Source organism: Sceloporus undulatus, chromosome 7, assembly GCF_019175285.1.
Source record: "Sceloporus undulatus isolate JIND9_A2432 ecotype Alabama chromosome 7, SceUnd_v1.1, whole genome shotgun sequence".
NCBI classification, from domain to species: Eukaryota; Metazoa; Chordata; class Lepidosauria; order Squamata; family Phrynosomatidae; genus Sceloporus; species Sceloporus undulatus.
Window position 1 is genome coordinate 8,739,504 of NC_056528.1, and position 7,231 is coordinate 8,746,734.

The window sequence follows — 7,231 nt, forward strand, 5'->3', positions numbered from 1 at the left end:
GCCTTCATTATAATGGGCCCATAGCCTCCAGATCCTTTCCAGAGCCACTTGGCTCCATGGACCCCTCCACCCCAAAAGCAATAGCAATAGCAAGTACATGTCTATACCGCTGATCAGTGGACTAACACTCCCTAAGCGGTTTACAATGTTAAACCAATTGCCCCCAACAAGCTGGGCACTCATTGTACCAACCTACGAAAGGATGGAAGGCTGAGTGGACCCTGGAGCCCTGCTTGGGATTGAACTCACAACCTTGTGGCTGCAATATAGGCATGTATTGGAATTACACCATGGCCTTGTCTTCCCTGCACATACCTAAAGCACATGCAAGTGATGCGCCATTATGCATTTGGTAGTCTGATTCAAAGACATAGGACTTTATCACACGGGGGGAATTGGAAGGTTAACCAAAGGTTAATCCGGGACCATCCAAGGTATTTCACGTAATTTCGCAAAAGATTTTCAAATGACGTCGTACGCAAATGGAAGGCAATCCAAACGCAATCGTGAGACATCCCAGGAATAGCTGGATTCGGAAGAATATCGACTATTTCATTACCATAATTTTATAGTCTTGTTTGTGGTTTTAGATTGTGCGCTGTAGGCAGGCTTTTGTTTCTGTTTTGGGTTGTTGTTCTCCCTCCTTCGTAAAGCGCTATGTAAATCCTATGGCGCTATACAAATAAATATTATTATTATTATTATTATTATTATTATTGGTACTTGGTTTGCATACTTTGACTTTGCCAGCAACAATTCTGACGTTGTTTCTCCTCTCACGCAAAATGTATGGAAGGGCGGAAACTCGACCGAAAAATGCAGGCGATATTGCGGCTTGCGCATTTCTTCTGGTCACTTTTTAAAAGAAAACAATTGGTTTTAAGACCAAATGTGATGTGCTCTTCCTTTTATTCTGTTGAAGGATACAATTGCTATTGTGTGACTTATTTAAAAAACGAAACAAAACCCTCTGCCCCTTAGTAAAATGGGCCAAGAATCCAGCTTGGAATAAGACAGGTTCCTATATTTTGTTTCCTGCCTTGAACATTTGCAAAGGACAGGCCGCCAAACAGAGAAATGAGACTGAAAATGCATGACACAACAAAGAAAATGGGGGGGGGGGGGAAACAACTGATGCCAACTGTGTGCCATTTGTCAGCGGGTTTGCTTTTGATGGATGCGCCAAGAGGGTCATCTAACTTCTTTAATGATCTGATTTCCTCTTTGTGATGTGGAGGAGAAGATCGAGGCTGAGTGCTTTATCGCAGGGCTGCGCATGACTTGCAGGGCCATAAATCAGGCAGGGACTCATTGTTCCTGGCACAAGGAGTTCATGGCGGCAGAAGCAGGGAGCCACAGCTTCACTGGAGCTTAGCCTTGGAAGGGACCCCAAGGGTCACCTACTCCAACCCTCTGCCATGCAGGAATAGACAGCACTATAGGGTTCTTTGTGGGTTTTTCGAGCTATGTGGTCATGTTCTAGAAGACTTTGTTTCTGACGTTTCGCCAGCATCTGCGGCTGGCATCTTTGGAGAACTTCAGATCTTCCTCTGAAGATGCCAGCCACAGATTCTCTAAAGAAGGATAATTCTTCACACTCCGAGGGAATGCGTTCCACTGTCGAACAGCCCTTACTATCAGGACGTTCTTCCTCGTGTTTTAGGTGGAATGTCTTTTTCTGTCGCTTGCATCCATTGCTCCATTGAGTCCTATTCTCTGGAGCAGCAGAAAACAAGCTTGCTCCATCCTCATCGTGACACCCCTCCAAATGTTTAAACGTGGCTATCATATCACTTCTTCACCATCTCTTCTCCAGGCTGAACATATAGAATCATAGAGTTTGAAGAGACCCCAAGGGCCATCCAGTCCAACCCCATTCTGCCGTGCAGGAACTCACAATCAAAACATCCCCATTGACAGATGGCCATCCAGCTTCTGTATAAAAACCTCCGAAGAAGGAGACTCCACCACCCTCCGAGAAAGTTTCTTCTATTGTCCAACAGCTCTTACTCTCAAGAAGTTCCTCCTAATGTTGAACTGGAATCTCTTTTCCTGGAGCTTGCATCCATTGCTCCATTGGGTCCTAGTCTCTGGAGCAGCAGAAAACAAGCTTGCTCCCTCCTCAATATGGCATCCCTTCAAATATTTAAACAGGGCTATCATATCACCTCTTAACCTTCTCTTCTCCAGGCTGAACATCCCCAGCTCCCTCAGCCGTTCCTCATAGGGCTTCATGGTTTCCAGACCCTTCACCATTTTAGTCTCCCTCCTTTGGACACATGGCTCCAGTTTCTCAACATCCTTTTTGCTATCCTGCTCCCCAAGTGTCTCCTCATAAGGTGCACCTGTCCTGTAGGAATCATGCAGTTTGACACCACTTTAGGTGACATGGCTCCATCCTACAGAATCCTAAGATCTGTAGTTTGATGCTGCACCGGCCTTCTTTGGCAGAGAAGGCTCAGGACACTGCAAAACTGCAGATCCCAGGATTCCATAGGATGGGGCTACAACACTTCAAGTGGTGTCAAACTGCATTATCTCTACAGTGTAGATGCACCCCAAGTACTCCTCCTGACAGGGCCAGAAAGTGCTACCAGGGTTCAGAATGATTTTGGTCACTGAGACACATCAAGAAAGCAGAGATAATACAATGCAATGAAAATTTTCAATCACCTTAAGAACAGATCTCTGCCTCCAAGCAGTTTAAAATGTGTATATAACAAGGAAAAGACGGAGAGAGGGGAGAGTTACTTTTAAGATGAAGCCTTTTAAAGCCTTTTTATAAAAGACCTCTCAGTGCAGCTAAGAGGGTGCAGCATTGCTTCCAACTGTGAGGTTTGCCATTGCATCTGGCCTTTTTTATGTGTATGTTTTAAATGGTTAATAATCCTAGTTCAAAGCTGACCCTTTTGCTTTTGCATTTCCAACAATACGGTGAGTGTTTTCACTTTGGAAGCCACCTTGCATTGCAGTTTGGCGGAAAAGGTGGAATGATGATGATGATAATGATGATAAAATGGAGAGAAAACCAAGAAGAAACAATGCATGAGGTGGTCACCTTTCATAACATCAATCTGTATTTACTGTATACAAAACATAACAATGAACCTTATTGAACGAAGCATCATACTGAAGCATAATAATATATGTTTCATAGAGTCTGGTGGCTTTGCAGCCATTAAAGACCACTACCAAAATCACAGCCATGGCTCAGCGGCAAACCACCGACGTTTGGCCACAGAGGGACAAGGATGACCTTCAGCTCCTTTGCCGTTTTCCCTTCCCGGAGACTGTGCTTCGGTCACACAACTCCTGCAATTTCATCCTCTTTTCCACACTGTCACACTACAGACACACGTCAAAACATTCAGGGGTCAGACAGATCTGTCAAGAGAAGTGACAGACAGGCTGGGGCTGTGTTCGCTTGGCAGCATCTAATCTGTTTTTTCTAACTGTATGCACAGACACATATTGTTTTCCTGGTGGATTCAATGCAAACTCAGCTCCCACCTCCCCAATCCGGCCGTCCTCTTTGCTTTCCTTAAAAACTGATGGAAGAGGACAATTTGGTTGGGTTTTGTACCACTTCAGCACCCAAGAAACACATGCTTTCTTCTTCTTCTTTTGACTTTCAGTGTTCAAACTGAGAAAACCGAAGTGCCAAGCGTAACTAGAGAGCGCTTTGGTTGGGGACCAAAAGCTGCAAAATGGAAACACAGACCCAGACTGAACCCTCCTCCTCAAAGACAGAGCTTTCCAAGGAACAGGCAGAGAGATTCCTGGTCCCCGAAAGAAGAAAAGCAATAATAATAATAATAGGAATAGCTTCTGTTTTTGCATCTTACCTTCTCTGGAAGGAGGGAAGCCGGGAAGAGGTGGAAGGTAGCAGGAACAACTTTGCAGGTTCCTCTTGGCAGCTTTTAGTATCTCTCCTTCTCCTGATCTTTCACTCTGTATTGCAGGTTTGGTCCAGAAAAGATGGACAGGTCAAAGAGATGGCATGCAATTTCCTCGCTCCTTTTGCTCTCTGGATCTCTCTTTCTCTGGCTCTGAAAGACATCCAAAAGAGAAGGAAAGACTCAAGAAGGATGGAGAGGAGGGAAGGATGCAGAGCAACCTGTGGCATGCGCAAACATGCCCTCCAAAAAGCTGGCATTACAGACCCAGCATAGACCCTGGCCCAGTTTCTTCCCTCCACACTCTTAGGTTTGAAAGCTGCCTTCTTTGCCTCACCTTGGCTTTGCCTCCTTTTCCCACTGCTTGCCAGCTGTCTGGAGCTCTTTGCAATCTTGTTGTTGGGAGGTTTTGCAAAGCAAGGACCCAGAGGAAGGGAGGGAAGGAGGGAGGGAGAGAGAGATAGAGAGAGAGATGGAGAGAAAGAGAAAGAGAGAGAGGATTTGCCAGGCTGCACATCAGCGCATACTTTCCAGAGAGAGAGAGAGAGAGAGAGAGAGAGAGACCACCGTAAGACAAAACTACCAGGACGACAACAAAAATCATACCGCCAGAGAGAAGTCACCATGGCGATGCCCTGATGCTTGCACCTATGTCTTGATGAACTGAACTCCCACCATTATTATTATTATTATTAATATTATTAATTATAATATTGCATCATTCTCCTTGATCTTACAAGGATTCGGTTGGACCAGGATTCCTAATCTCTGCCAAACCATGAAATGCACATTTGGCCGGCCTGCATCTCAGGGGTCTAACCTGTACGTTTTCAATCAGGTTCTTCATTTATAAGCCACTTTGTGTCCCAGTTCTGGGCCAAAGCTAACAAAATTAATTTCAACACGGAGAAATGTAAGGTACTGCACTTAAGGTGGAAAAGTGAAATGCACAGATATAGGATCATGGGCGACACCTGGCTGAATGAAACTGCGTGTGAAAGGGATCTGGGAGTCCAAGTAGACCACAAGTTGAACATGAGTGAAGAGTATGATGTGGCAGCTAACAAGGCCAATGCGATATTAGGCTGCCTCAATAGAAGTATAGTATCTAGATCGAGGGAAGTAATAGTGCCGCTCTATTCTGCTTTGGTCAGGCTTCACCTGGAATATTGTGTCCAGTTCTGGGCAAAACAATTCAAAAAGGACATTGAGAAGCTGGAGTATGTCCAAAGGAAGGCCACCAAAATGGTGAAGGGTCTGGAAACCATGAAGCCCTATGAGGAACGACTGAGGCAGCTGGGATGTTTAGCCTGGAGAAAAGAAGGTTAAGGGGTGATATGAAAGTCCTGTTTAAATATTTGAAGGGATGTCATATTGAGGAGGAAGTGAACTTGTTTTCTGCTGATCCAGAGAGTAGGACCCAGAGCAATGGATGCAAGCTCCAGGAAGAGATTCCAGCTCAACATTAGGAGGAACTTCCTGAGAGTAAGAGCTGTTCGACAGTGGAACAAACTCCCTTGGACTCTACTAATAGAGTATAACAGTGATGGCGAACCTATGGCACGCGTGCCAGAGGTGGCACTCAGAGCCCTCTCTGTGGGCACAGGTGCCATCGCCCCAGCACAGTTTGCCAGAGTTCATTACTAGGAAGCCAGAGGGACATGGCACTTTGCAATAAATAAGTGGGTTTTGGGTTGCAGTTTGGACACCCAGCCCCTAAAAGGTTCATCATCACTGGTATAGATCAGTGATGGCGAACCTATGGCACGCGTGCCAGAGGTGGCACTCAGAGCCCTCTCTTTGGGCACACACACCATCTTCCCAACACAGACTTCATTAGAGTTTGTCATTAGAAATCCAGAGGGATGTGGCACTTTGCAATAAATAAGTGGGGTTTGGGTTGCAGTTTGGGCACTCGGTCGCTAAAAGGTTCTCCACCACAGGAGTATAATATGTAGGTTCAATGCAGTCCAATGTTTAAAAAGCTAATTTTGGGACCAATGACCTTTACTTACAGCTTGTAGCTGCAATCAGCCCCACTCAAGCCCTCTGCGCATGTGCGTCACTTGCAGACCAGGCGGTTAGAACGTTGGTGAGCGTCAGCCAATCAGGTCGCGAGAGTAGACAAAATGGCTGCCCTCGCCTTGCGTGAAGCGCGCCGTAGTCCCCTCCTCTGTTTTTAACACACTCGTTGCTAAGCAACCATGTCGGGCCTAGCAATCCAAAGAGCCTGACTCAAGTAGTTGCGGCCCCCGCGTTGGTAGCCCCCTGGCTGGGCGAGGAACGTAAAGAAGTAGAAAGAGTGAGGAAGAAGCAGATAGAAAGGCATATTTACTTCTTTTTCAGAGGCCACTTTTTATAGAGATTATATATATATAAATATATGTACTGGTAGTCCAATTTTATTCACTTTAAGGCTTGTTTCTTTCTGGCTGAACTAATCTATTTCCATTACTGTTGTCTTTGGAGGCTAAGTGGCGCAGTGGTTAAATGCCTGTACTGCAGCCATTCACTCGAAACCACAAGGTTGCGAGTTCAAGACCAGCAAAAGGGCCCAAGCTCGACTCAGGCTTGCATCCTTCCGAGGTCACTAAAATGAGTACCCAGACTGTTGGGGGCAAATTAGCTTACTTGCTAATTAGCTTACTTGCTGTTCACCGCTATGGTCTTTGGAATAGCAGTATATAAATAAAACAAATTATTATTATTATTAATGGATTTCCCCAATTGTGCAAATTGTCAGATATGGAAGTAACGTTACGAAGCCTTGCAGAATATATGTGACGGTTATAAAAAGAAGTCAGATCTCGATGATACCGAAAAGCAAACATTGGTTACACTGACAGGGTTGCCATATCCTGCCTGGGGGCGGGACAATCCCGCTTTTGCCCCGGGTCAGCTGCCACTGCGGGAATTATGGTGGCCACGCTTGCTGCAGGCGCCAAGTTGGCCGCGCGCAGCCACTCCTGCAACCTTCGCACGGGGCCTCTCGCGCTGGGCCTCTGGCGTGGGGCCTCTGGGGCAGCCACCTCTGCGGCCGCCACCAGCGCCGCGGCCTTTGCTGGGAAGCAGGCGCTTCCGCTGGCCCTGCGCACGCCCTTGCAGGGCCGCGCGCAGGGCTAATGAGGAGGAGTTGCTCCTCTGTCACTGGGGCTGAACAGCCCACCCCTTCTCCAGGCTGGAGCCTGTGAGGGCTGGCAGGGGGCGGGGCTGTTTCAGCCCCAGTCTGCCCCCATTGGCCAGCCAGATTCCAGAGGAGGAGCTTCTCCTCTGTTGGGCTGGGCTGCAGCCAGAGGGCAAAGGAAAGGGCCATTACCTTTGCCTTTTTTTGGCAC

General features: G+C 46.8%; 1 protein-coding gene across 4 annotated transcripts in view; it reads right to left on the reverse strand.

Moving 5' to 3' along the window:
- Positions 1-6,866, reverse strand: part of VWA5B1 (von Willebrand factor A domain containing 5B1) — a 36,857-nt gene extending 29,991 nt beyond the window's left edge. The window contains exons 1-3 of one of the 4 annotated variants that reach the window (XM_042477729.1): positions 6,741-6,861; positions 5,912-6,168; positions 3,846-4,049 (exon numbers count right to left, since the gene is read on the reverse strand). The gene's annotated coding sequence lies outside the window, so the exon portion shown is untranslated. Of the gene's footprint in view, positions 1-3,845; positions 4,050-4,233; positions 4,376-5,911; positions 6,213-6,740 lie in introns of those variants that run through there. The other 3 variants (XM_042477731.1, XM_042477730.1, XM_042477728.1) reach the window with 3 other exon arrangements.
- Between the last annotated feature and the right edge of the window lie 365 nt (positions 6,867-7,231).